At 46.6% G+C, this 12,816-nt stretch overlaps 1 protein-coding gene across 3 annotated transcripts in view; it reads left to right on the top strand.

The window, feature by feature from the left end:
• Positions 1-12,816, top strand: part of LOC126518071 (uncharacterized) — a 158,975-nt gene that overhangs the window by 83,181 nt on the left and 62,978 nt on the right. The window lies entirely within an intron of this gene.

Genomic DNA, 12,816 nt, shown 5'->3' with positions numbered 1-12,816 from the left:
GCACAAAGGGCATTCTGCTCGTTGCTGCCGCTCTTCCTCGCGCCTGCTTTCTGACGAGTCTTCCGCGGTTATCGAGTGAGAAATGTTCACGTTTCTCTGCACGCGGAGCGCCATGCTTGTTAGTATGGATAGTAAGCGAATGTTTAGAGCAGTTCATGCAGCCGGTAAACGTATTATTTTTATTTCCGATAGTGCACGCCTTCATGTCCTGGACCCTGATTTACAGCTCCGTATTCCGTCCGACCTTCCACTACGTGACTGCACCCTTCTGGTCCGTTTATGGCTTGGAGTATCATTTCCAAATGCGTACTCCTTTTTTGTCGGAATGGCTAGTAGCCCACTTTGTGACTTCTGCGGGTGCAGCGAAACAATCACGCACCTTCTTTTCGAGTGCCTTCGTTTCAACCCCCCAAAAGCAGCCCTCTTAGCGACGCTATAGACCAACTGGACAAGCGCTCACTAACGGAAGGCAACATTTTTGGAAACTGGCCTACACGAACGTCAGCGCGAACCGCTATGAAGGCACTGCTTCTTTATTTAAAAGACACTGGACTTCGTGACAAATTGTGACTGTACGCTGTGTGACGTGGAATGCATTAGTGGGACGTTGACACATTTTAAAACAATGTAACGCCTTTATAGACTGCGTGAAAGCGCCTACGGAAAGTTCTGTATTGTATGTGTGTTTTCGCATTCTGTTTCGCTCATCTATCGCCATCCCCATCCCCCGATCCAGGGTACACCCAAGCGGAGATAATCTCTGGTTAACTTCCTCTTCCAGAGAGAGGTTAACCGCTCTCTCTCTCTCTCTCTCTCTCTGCTATCGCAATCGATGCTTCGCCTTTCGAGTGAAACTGCAACGTATTTTTTTTATTTGCCATATCGAAAGTGAAGCTGACGATGTGGCCTTACGACAGGTTAACGACAGCTACTTGATGGTGCCACAATTGCGTAACGGCATGCGTCACGGCAAAGCTATTTGCGAACTTTTAACAGCTGTCGCAGTAAAAAAAGAAATAGAATGAAGGGATGCAAACACACATAGAGATAAGAAAGTCACGGATAGGCGGACGGCGCAATCCCAGAGCTGTTGCTCGATCAAGGATGCCACAGCATTTAGTCGCTCCGTAGAGAAATGTGTAAAAGCTCTTGCATCTGCTGTAAATTTGCTTGTTTTTTACGTAGAATGGGCCGTCGGCCCCTTAGCGCGTGCCAATTTGTCGTTCGGCACGCTGAACAACCGCACACACACACACACACACACACACACACACACACACACACACACACACACACACACACACACACACACACACACGCACACGCACACACGCACACACGCACACACACACACACGCACGCACGCACGCACACACACAACTTTCACGAAAGCACTTTCTGCCGTGCTTTTATTTAGTCCTCCGCTCGGCGCTCGCACATGCGAAATTCTCAGCTGCCTCGCTCGGTGCATGTGGAACTTCACCGCGAAGTTCGCATTTGCTACAATCGTAGCTGCGAGAAACGCAGCGTAATATCGCACCATGTGAAACAGGCTTAAGCTGTAGGCTAGGGCCACCGTGCGTTGGAACATAAGAAATAAGAAATTACGCGAATATCACCGACAACGTCAGTGCTATTTCACCACACAGGGGCACGCGAGCTTGCCTGCGCACACACATGACAAACGCAAATAAAAAATACAGACGCAGGCACGCACGTTCACACGGCGCACAGAAACGCAATGCGTGAAAACGTGTACACGTACACAATTGCACAGAACAGAAAAAAACATGGTCTCCAATGCACGCTGTGGAGGTGGTTGGGCAGCGAAGCTCTAAACGATAACGATTACCCATTGTGACGTAGCTTGAAACTGCTCACATGGCGACGTTCACTTGCTTGCTTTACCTAATTGGTAATTAGCCTAAGAAGTTTCAACGGCCCGCTACTTGGCTTGCGTCGCTACTTCGTGCACCTTCAAAGAGCGCACAAGAGAGAAGAGAAATGCACTTAACCCATTTTCGCCGCGCCTCGTACGCACGTTGCTGTTGAGGAGTCCTCACTCTGCGTTGCCTTCCCATAGCACTGTCACAACACAAATCATTTGCCAGCCGGGTTGTTCTTTTACGTACGAAAGTGTAGTTAGGTCACTCGATCCCTGCTTCGTATGCTACAGTTTGCCGTTTCCCGGCAGCTGCAGCTTAAGCAATCGTAATCTTTACCGGGAAATGCTTGTGGCGAACGCTGTGCATGCGAAGGAGAGCTTTCTGGTTCTTTTTTTTTCTGTTCCCCGCGCGCCATCTGCTGGTGGTGCATGGAACTCAGCGGCGCCCGCGGTGTGCGCGTGCATGGCCGTTAGGATTCTTTGACATTTTGAATAGCATCGCTGTACGACAACATTTTGAACAGACAACGAAATATAGATTTACCAAGTGCGAGAAAAGCCGCAACGACTTTCTCAGGCGAGCCTGTGACCAAATCCAGTTAGATCAATTCTAGTCTCACCACCCCTTCCTCCTTCTTCGCCCCCCCCCCCCCCCCACCCTTCAGACGCGTAGTTGCAGTGTCGGGCCATCGTTGAGAATGAAGTAGAAATATCATCATCATCATCATCACCATCGTCATCATCATCATCATCATCATCCTATTTTATGTCCACTGCCGGACGAAGGCCTCTCCCTGCGATCTCCAATTACCCCTGTCCTGCGCCAACCGATTCCAACTAGCACCCGCGAATTTCCTAATTTCGTCGCACCACCTAGATCCAAACCGCTCTACTTCTGTCTGTTAAAGTTATGCCGAGCATTCTTCATCCAATCGCTCTTGCGTGGTCCTTAACTTGTTCTCAAGCTTCTTTGTCAGTCTCCAAGTCTCTGCCCCATGTGTCAGCACCGGTGAAATGCACTGATTGTATACTTTCCTTTTCAATAATAATGGTAAGCTCCGAGTAAGGAGCTCACGATGTCAGCCATATGCGATTCAACCCATTTTTATTCTTCTGTGAATTTCCTTCTCATGGTCAGGGTTCCCTGTGATTAATTGACCTAGGTAAACATACTCCTTCACAGACTATAGAGGCTGACTTGCGATCTTGAACTCTTGCTCCCTTGCCCGCTTATTTATCATTATCTGTGTCTTCTGCATATTAATCTTCAGCCCCAGTCTTACACTCTCCCTGTTAAGGTCCCCAATCATTTGTTGTAACACGTCCGCAGTGTTGCTGAATAGAACAATGTCATAGGCAAACCGAAGGTTGTTGCGGTAGTCGCCGTCGATCCTTACTCCTAAACCTTCCCAGTTTAATAGCTTGAATACTTCTTCCAAGCAAGCAGTGGATATTATTGGAGAGATTGCGTATCCTTGTCTGACCCCTTTCTTTATAGGCATCTTCCTACTTTTCTTGTATAGAATTAAGGTGGCTGTGGAATCTCTGTAGATATTTTCCAGGGTATTTACGTAAGCGGTCTGTACTCCTTGATTACACAATGCCTCTATGACTGCTGGTATCTCTACTGAATCAAATGCTTTTTCGTAATCTATGAAAGCCATATAGAGAGGCTTATGTACTCTGCGGATTTGTCGATAACCTGATTAATGAGTTGGATGTGATCCATTCTAGACTATCCCTTCGTGTTCAGTGTTGTCCTTCCAGTGTTGTCCTTATTTTATTGGAGATTATTTTGGTAAATATTTTATATAATACTGGGAGTAAACTAATGGGCCTATAATTTTTCAGCTCTTTAACGTCTCCCTTTTTTGCGGATTAGCACAATGTTTGCATTTTCCCAGTTTTCTGGGACGCTTGCAGTCGATAGACACTTCGTATAGAGAGCCGCCAGTTTTACTAGCATTATGTGTCCTCCATCTTTGATTGAATAGATTGTTATTCCATCCTCTCCTGCTGCTTTTTCCCGTTTCATGCCTTTCAAGACCCTTCTGACCGCATCTCTAGTTATAGAAGGCGGTTCTGTATGCTGTTCATTATCGTTTTGAATAGAGTACTCCCGAGTCCTCTAGGTACTGTCCTCTAGGTCACCGCCGCGCTTGCAATGAGCGTAATGTTTCCTCACCCAGGCTGAGCAGCGTCAGGGCGACGAAGAGGGCGTAGTCCCAAGGTGAGGAGCCCGGAGCATCCATCGCGGAACGCTGCTATATCATAGGACAACGGAAACACTAAATCTGACGGAAAATAAAAGCCGTTGCAAGAGCCGTGCACTGGCGTCGCAAACTATAGCGCCACGCTGTGGCGACCGCGCAAGCGTACCCGTGCGCGGCGGTATGCAAATAATATGAGGAGCAAAACTCATCACAGGTGCGCGCTCTATATGGGTTGTCGTTTTCGCAGCGCTTTCACAGAAGTGGTGCCGACCCTGCAGGTGCAATGACGCTGTAGTACAGTGTACTGTAGCTGTAGTGTGTTGGTGCCGCCTGGCGCCGGCTGTAGTGTGTTGGTACATGCGACTCGCGCCGGCATGTCGCGGTTCACGAGTACGTTCGCAGTTATCCGCTCGTGGCTGGATCGCAGCTTGGAATTTATCGCATCGTCTGCAGTCGTGACCGCCCTGAGCGGGCGTTCCTGGTATCGACGGTTGGTCGCGCCAGTCCTCGGCGTCAGACCAGCCAGCGGCCCGAACCGCCTTTACTACTATGACTAATACTTGGTCGATTTTGCCGCGTTCCGTTCATTCAAATATGTCTTGTATTGCTTGTGTAACGCACTTCAGACAAACTTCTCGTCGGTCCTTTCCTCTCAGTCCTCTCTGTTTTCTTTCATTTACGAGCTTTTTTGCGCTGCAAGGGTCATGCTTGTATAACGCTGCATACTATATTTTAAAATTTCTTTCCAAAATGCTTCTTGTATATTGTACTCTACTTCTGTTTTTCTTAATTAGGTTTTTTACATTCAGTGTTTTATATTGTGAGCCCTGGAACCCTCCCGTGAGCCCTGGAGTACTTAAATAAAGTTAAATTTACGCATAAGGAGACGGCGGAACTGCCCGAGCTGCTCTCGGAGAAACTTCTCAGCTTGTCCTTGCGCTGAGGTATCGTAACCGTGAATACAACCTTCCAACTAGCCCAATTAGCAGCCTTGATTCACCACATTTCTAGTACAGCGGGCATCTTTCCATGTATTAACCCAGAACTTCAAGACCCAACGAGCTTGGCTACGCTCAGCGCTTGCCTTGTGCACTTCCTTTCTTTTGTCCCTTGTCTTTAAGCTGAATCATCGTAACCATGAATCCAACATTCCAACTGGCCCAGTTAACATTCCTGATTCGCCACATTTCTGGTACAACGGGCACCTTTCCATGTCTTAATCGAGAACTTCATGACCCAGCCAGCTTGGCTGCGGTCAGCCCTTGTATTGTGCACTTCCTTTGTTTTGTCCCTTGTCTTTACGCTGAAACATTGTAACCATGAATCCATCATTCCAGCTGGCCCAATTAACACTCCTGATTCGCCACATTTCTGGTACAACGGGCACCTTTCCATGCCATAACCCAGAACTTCATGACCTAGCCAGCTTGGCTGCGGTCAGCCCTTGTATTGTGCACTTCCTTTCTTTTGTCCCTTGTCTTTACGCTGAAGCATCGTAACTATGAATCCAAGATTCCAATTGGCCCAATAAGTACTCTTGATTCGCCACATTTCTGGTACAACGGGCACCTTTCCATGCCTTAACCCAGAACTTCATGACCCAGCCAGCTTCGCTATGGTCAGCGCTTCTGTTGTGCACTTCCTTTCTTTTGCCCCTTGTCTTTACGCTGAAGCATCATAACCATGAATCCAACGTTCCAACTGGCCCAATTAACATTCCTGATTCGCCACATTTCTGGTACAACGGGCACCTTTCCATGCCTTAACCCAGAACTTCATGACCCAGCCAGCTTCGCTATGGTCAGCCCTTGTGTTGTGCACTTCCTTTCATTTGTCCCTTGTCGTTACGGTGAAGCATCGTAACTATGAATCCTACATTCCAGCTGGCCCAATTAGCATTCCTGATTTGGCAGATTTCTGATTAGAACGGGCACCTTTCCCTGTCTTAACCCAAAACTTCATGACCCAGGCAGCTTCGCTACGATCAGTGCTTTTGTTGTGCACTTCCTTTCTTTTGTGCCTTGTCTTTACGCTGAAGCATCGTAACCATGAATCCAACATTCTATCTGGCCCAATTAACACTCCTGATTCGCCACATTTCTGGTACAACGGGCACCTTTCCATGTCTTAACCCACGACTTCATGACCCAGCCAGCTTGGCTGCGGTCAGCGCTTGTGTTGTGCACTTCCTTTCTTTTGTCCCTTGTCTTTACGCTGACGCATCGTAACCATGAATCCAACATTCCAACATGCCTATTTAGCGCTCTGGGTTCACATTTTTGGCACAACGTGCATCGGGCCACACCATGTCCTTCTGTAAGGCAGCATGCGAGCGGAGTGGCTGCAGCGTATCGGACTGTCGGTATCTAATCGGCACCAGCATCTACGCGTTTGCGGCCGTCACTTCACACCGACTGATTACTACCCTAATAGAGTAGCGTTTCGCTATTCGGGTAAACGTAAGCGCAAGCGGCCTGTTCTTTTACCGGATGAGTGGTGGCGCAAATATGAACCACCGGGACGGTTAAGCCTCCTGGTGACACGAGCTCAGACAGACAACACAGAGCTGCTATAGTGTATCCAAGTGTAATATGGTGTATGGTGTGTCCAAGTGTATATAGCGTAACCAAGTGTATTCTACTTTGCTGATGTAAACTTACGGCAGGAGCGTAATCATGGTCATGTTGTCTTTTTAAACGTTTCAAATGTTTTACACTTGGTTACAGCAATATGACTTCTGTGTTTGGCTGGTTAAGTTTTGCGCCACCAGGTAGCTGGACCGTGTAGGCCGATCTAGAGTTACTGCATTTCTTCTGAGGCGATTCCTGTAGGCCCTAAAAATCGCAAGTTGTCGACTCCGCTGCAGGATGCAGCACTCCTTTGGGTAAACAAAAATAAACTTCATTAATCCATTCATTCGTAGATGCTAAGATGACTGTGCGCCGGTGTAAATGCGGCAGAGGTCAGGTTGATATTGTGTTTCGTCGCGTCCTCTGGCAATTATCAGTGTTGCTTTCTCGAAGGATGGTGATTACTTGGCTATTGCAATCCTTTAAAACACAACTTTCATCATGAATAGTCAGGAAGTCAGGCAGACGCACACTCGGATTGCTGTTCTTGGCAGTGGTAGGGAGAGTTGAAGAAGGAAATAAACTACAAGATTGAGCAATCCGTCCCGCAGGTAGCCTTCGCAAGCCAACTTTTTGTGAAGCCATCCACTTCGCTTTTACAGCGATCATCTTTCTTAGGCTCTTTCACCCGCTTTCGTTTCGTTGACGTAATGTGAAAGCACAGTAGGGAGGAGGAGGTGGCTGACACGAAGGTGGCGCCAGCGGATAAAAGCTGGTCACTGGGGCAAAGGAGAAGGCGCTTGTCTCAGAACTTCGCTGGTTGGTCGGAGAGGCACCGACGTCAGGTCATGTGCGTGAACCTCGTGGGTCGGCGAAACAGCACCCCAGCGTGCTTCGGCGATGACTGTGCCGAAAAAAGAACAGAAGTTGGAAATGGGACGTGAACCTCGGAAACAATATGCGGACGCCATGTTTGCGGAGGAACTGGAAGAAACCTCGCACCAATGAGTTTCGCAGATAATTCAGTAGATTCAGAAAGTATATTCACTTACTCTTGCAATCTTCTTCGATGCTTTTTGCTTAACTTCTCTAGCTCAAAAAGATGGCCCAGAATATGACGCTCAATGGTCTCAGCCCCATGTGCTTGGTTCTCGGTAGGTTTTAATCGACGCGCACTTGTTCAGGTGCTTTGCCAACCACTCTGACATTTTTCTTCCTGATATGCTTGTGGATATACTTTGTGCATATACTTGTGCGTATACGTTGTTGTCTTCATTGCAATGTATGAGTACGGCAGCCGCACGTTGCTGTCTCCTTCGTTGTCTTCTTTTTTTTTTGGGGAGTGTGCGCTGAGCGCGGCGAGCGCTGCGGTGGAAGACACTGACACTTACCTTGACGGGATCACGTGCAGATCGACTTTCTCTGGTTTCAATTTTATCCTGTGACGCTCCCTCCTAGTTCCATATTTCCTCTGTAGAAGGAAGTGCAGGCTTTCAGAACAAAGTCTCAGTTCCATCCGAAAGGCGAAGCATCGATTGCGTTAGCAAATTAGTAGACTGCCATACGACTGCTATACGTAAGGATAGTAGTTTTATAGGCCGTATAAACGTGTAAACATTCGTTTACTAACTAAATTAACAAGCATAGTGTCACGCGCGCACGTGCAAAGATGAACACGTCTCACTCAATGACCGCGCGCTCGCTGTTACAGCGCTGGAGTGAGAAAGCGCCGAAGCAGCAGCGAGCGAATTGACCTTCGCGCTGCCTCTCGCTTCTACGCGAACTAAGCGGCGAGAACAGAGCGCACACGAAGTTATGAGCCCTTGATGTACCTAGACTGTGTACTCACAGATCGCTTTCAGGATAGGGCCCGGGCGGCCGTGCGGGACCGCGGCATACGCAGCCGCCACCCGAGTAGCATCATACCCCCCTCCCCGCGACGGAAGACCGCGCGCTTCCTCTCCGCTTTCCTCTCTAGAGCGCGCGAGATTCAGCCGCCATCGTTGGCTCGCCCACGCACGCTTTCACTCGCACATACAGCATACGGCGCGCGGTGGCGATGTTATCGCCCTCGGACTTTATACGGAACATCACGCCGACGCCGACGACAGAAATACTCTTGTAGTGCCCATATATTTGTTGTCGCAATTAAAAAGGAAAGAATCCTGAAAAGGAACGCCAGCAGGTGGCACTAGCCGGGCGCACACCATGCCAGCAAAGTGGTCACTGAGGCCACTAGACTGTAGGAACAGCAGTAAAGCGAGGAGTGCTTTTCTGAAACAGCGATGCGCGAGACCATGGTGCAAGAACCTTTGTATTTGAGATTGGTCTTGAGTACACTTCAGCAGAGTCCGAAGCAAGCTGGGCTGCATGAACATTGCAGAAATGGGAACAGGTGTTCGGCCGTTTGTTCACGTTTGCGCAAGCCAGACATATAGGTGTGTCAAACGTTCCACTGAATACAGCTAGCGTTCGCAAAACCCACCCCTATAGCACGGGCTGTTCAGTTCAGTTCAGTTTTATTTCCTTAAAGACCCCTGTGCTAGGGGTATTACATAAGGGGTGGGTACAGTTGATAATGCAAATATAACCACAGGTATACAGAAAAAATTGTACATGGAAGCTACATTTTCGCAAGTGCATAAAAACAAATAATAACACGTGAAAAAAGCAGGTTATTGATTAGCCAACAAGGACACATTTTCGAGAAACGATGTCGGGCAAGTGATAGCAGCTACGTGGTGGGGAAGGGCGTTCCAATCTGATGCTGTGCGGGAAAAAAAAGACGAGGAAAAAGTAGTTGTGTGGGAGCGTGGGCGTAAGACTTGTAATGGGTGCCCAGTTCGTAGCGATATGCGTGCGGGTGGTGTGATATATGGCTCGTGAAATAAGGAACTGTAAAAAAAACTTATGAAAGAGGCAAAGGCTAGCAGTAGCGCGGCGACGTGCAAGGGGCTGTAGATCAGATTTTGCTCTTAAGGATGATACGCTTACGTCGTATGAGTAGGATGAATGGATGTATCTGACGACGCGGTTTTGAAAGGACTCGAGCTCATTAACTAGATAGACTTGATATGGATTCCAGATGGGTGATGCGTATTCAACTTTCGGTCTGATTAGGGATTTGAAAGCTAGGAGTTTTACGTTCTGCGGGGCGTCACGCAAGTGTCGTCTCATGAAGCCAAAAGTTCGGTTAGCTGATGAAAGTATGTTGGAAATATGCGTACCCCAACTGAGATCACGAGAAAGTGTGACGCCCAAGTACTTAAATGATTCTACTGATTCTAAGGGAACGTTTACTATAGTATAAGAGGACAGGAAAGGGTTACGGCGACGGGTAAAAGATATATGTTTACATTTGTTGGGATTAAGAGTCATCAGCCAATTTTCACTCCAAGACTGCACGTTGTTAAGACTTTGTTGTAAGGTGTTTTCGTCAGTAGCATTAGAAACTGGATGGTAAATCACGCAGTCATCGGCGAAAATTCGTATCTTACAAGATACGTGTTGGGGTAAATCATTAATGTAAATTAAAAAAAGAAGAGGACCGAGAACTGATCCCTGAGGGACTCCAGAAGTTACAGGGAGAAGAGTGGATGATTTGTCATTTACAGAAACGAATTGGTAGCGATCAGTAAGGAATGCTTCGAGCCATTTGAGTACGTCACTGTGTAAGTTCAAAGAAGAAAGCTTTAGTAGTAAGTGGCGGTGAGAAACTTTGTCAAAAGCCTTTTCATAGTCCAGAAAAATAGCGTCAGTTTGTTGGTTAGAGTCAAGGTTTACATGTAAGTCGTGTAGAAACAGAGCTAGTTGCGTTTCGGTAGAGAAACCTTTGCGGAACCCGTGCTGTGCTGAATGAAAAAATTGATTTGCGTCCAAATGATTTATGATCAGGGAGTAGATGACGTGTTCCATGATTTTGCAAGGCAGACTAGTTAGAGAAATGGGTCGATAATTTAGCGGTGTGTTCTTATTGCCAGACTTGTAGATGGGAATGACCTTCCCCACCTTCCAGTCGTGAGGCATGGAACCTGTAGAAAGTGACTGCGAGAATATAAGACACAAAAATGATGAAGAAATATATTTTGTATTTTTTAGCAGTTTAGAGTTTATACCATCTATACCTGCTGAGGATGAAAGTTTAAGGTTTTCAATTATGCGCAAAACACCATCAGGATAAAACACCACGCTCGGCATGCTAGAAACTATGTTGCAGGGGACATTAGTCAATGGAACGTTATTATCATTAGAAAATACTGACGAAAAAGCGTTGTTAATTATGAGTGCGCACTCAGTTTCAGGCACGATTTCACCCATATCATCAACAAGAGTTACAGTGCGTGTGTTACTTGGGTTGATAACTGTCCAAAATTTCTTGGGGTTGTCTGTTAACATTTTAGGTAAGTCATTATTGAAAAAAGACCATTTGGGATTGCGGACAGCACGTAAGTATTCACTCTCAGCGGCGTAATATTTATCCCATGAAGTTGGGCTTGGTTTCAACTTGGCACTACGAAAAAGTCTTTTTTTCTTATTTTCCCACCTCTTTAAATTGTTATTGAACCAGGGATTCTGATGATTCGCACGGAATGTTAGTTTCGGAATATACTTGTTTGCTAGTTCATTCATTTTATTTCTAAACAGTTCCCAGTTGTCTTCAACAGACCGTTCATTGAATGAGGTTTCAAAGACTGCAAAAAAAGTGCATAATTCTTCATTTATAGCTTCAAAATTTGCTTTTTCATACAGGTTGATAGTTTTGCTGGAAAGAACACGGGGTGCTGGGGCAAAGTCAAATGTGGCATGAATTACACTGTGGTCGCTGATAGGACGAAGGTAGGTAACCGATGATAATGTCTCTGGATGGTCAGTAAGTATAAGGTCCAAAATGTTTGCGCAGTCGCGCGTTACACGTGTCGGCTCTGAGATAAGCTGTGTTAAGTTGAAATTCAAACAGATGTCGATGAAATCCTTCGCCTCAGTGTTATTTATTGTGGAAGTTAGGTTATTCCAATCAATAATGGGAAAGTTGAAATCACCGAACAGAAGGATATGGGCGTTAGGATGGCTTACTGTAATCTGGCATAAAGTACTGTTAAGTTCTGGTGAAAAGTTTGGATTACTGGTAGGTGGCCTGTAGCACACACCTAGAAGGACATATCGAGGGGAAGAGCGAATAAGAAGCCATAGTATTTCTAAGTTCGAAGAAATAATAATGGGTGTACAGGATAATTCACGACTACAAGCAATAAGAACGCCCCCCCCCCCCCCCCCCCCCCCCTCCGCGTGCCCCTTGACGGTCGCAGCGATAAACATCGAAGTTTGGCAAGTCTTGGACTACTTCATCGTCCCTAATTTCACTTGTGAGCCACGTTTCTGTTATAACTAGCAAGTTGCTGTTAGATGACGTCACGAGATTTGATATTGCGTCACGTTTGGTAATGAAACTGCGGGCATTAGTGTAAACGATAGATAGGGAAAGGTTTTTCGTAGCGGCGGAAGGGCGGTTATTAACTGCATGAATTTTGTGCAATGATTGCTACTGAATATTTTTAACTGATTTCGTCAAATCGTCATATTCATAGCGCTGGGAACCCATAACGAGCGTTTTGAAACGCATGGAAAAAGGCAGAGATTGACTTTTGGCGTAGGCGATAAGATGTTTTCGGGCGTTGCGAACTGTGGGTGAAAAATCTTCGCTCACGCTATAATTTGTGCCTTTCAGTTTGCGGCCGTTAGACAGGACAGATTCTTTCGTTTTATATGACGTGAATTTGATAATGATGGGATGGTGCCGGTTAGGTGAATAGCGTCCAAGGCGATGAGCACGTTCAATATCTTTGGACTCAAGGTTTACATTCATGATATCCGTGATTTCATCAATGATCAGCTTTTCTGATTGTGCAAAGGTTTCTTTGGGGTTAGTGTCAGGAAGGCCATAGAAAATTAGATTATTCCTTCGGGACCGGTTGTCTGCATCGTCTAGGCGATTTACGAGGCCGGATATCACGCTGGCAGTTTGAGCAGCGGCATATTTGACAGCTTCTAATTCATTTTGAAGTGGTATCATGGCCTGGTAATGATCTTCCAGTTCGGTCATTCGTTTGTTCAAGTCCATTAGAATCTTATCAGTATTTAAAATCTGACT

The sequence above is a fragment of the Dermacentor andersoni genome, chromosome 11, assembly GCF_023375885.2.
Source record: "Dermacentor andersoni chromosome 11, qqDerAnde1_hic_scaffold, whole genome shotgun sequence".
In the NCBI taxonomy this organism is placed as follows: Eukaryota; Metazoa; Arthropoda; class Arachnida; order Ixodida; family Ixodidae; genus Dermacentor; species Dermacentor andersoni.
Note: the sequence above shows the minus strand (reverse complement) of the source record. Positions and strands in the feature narration are given on the sequence as shown.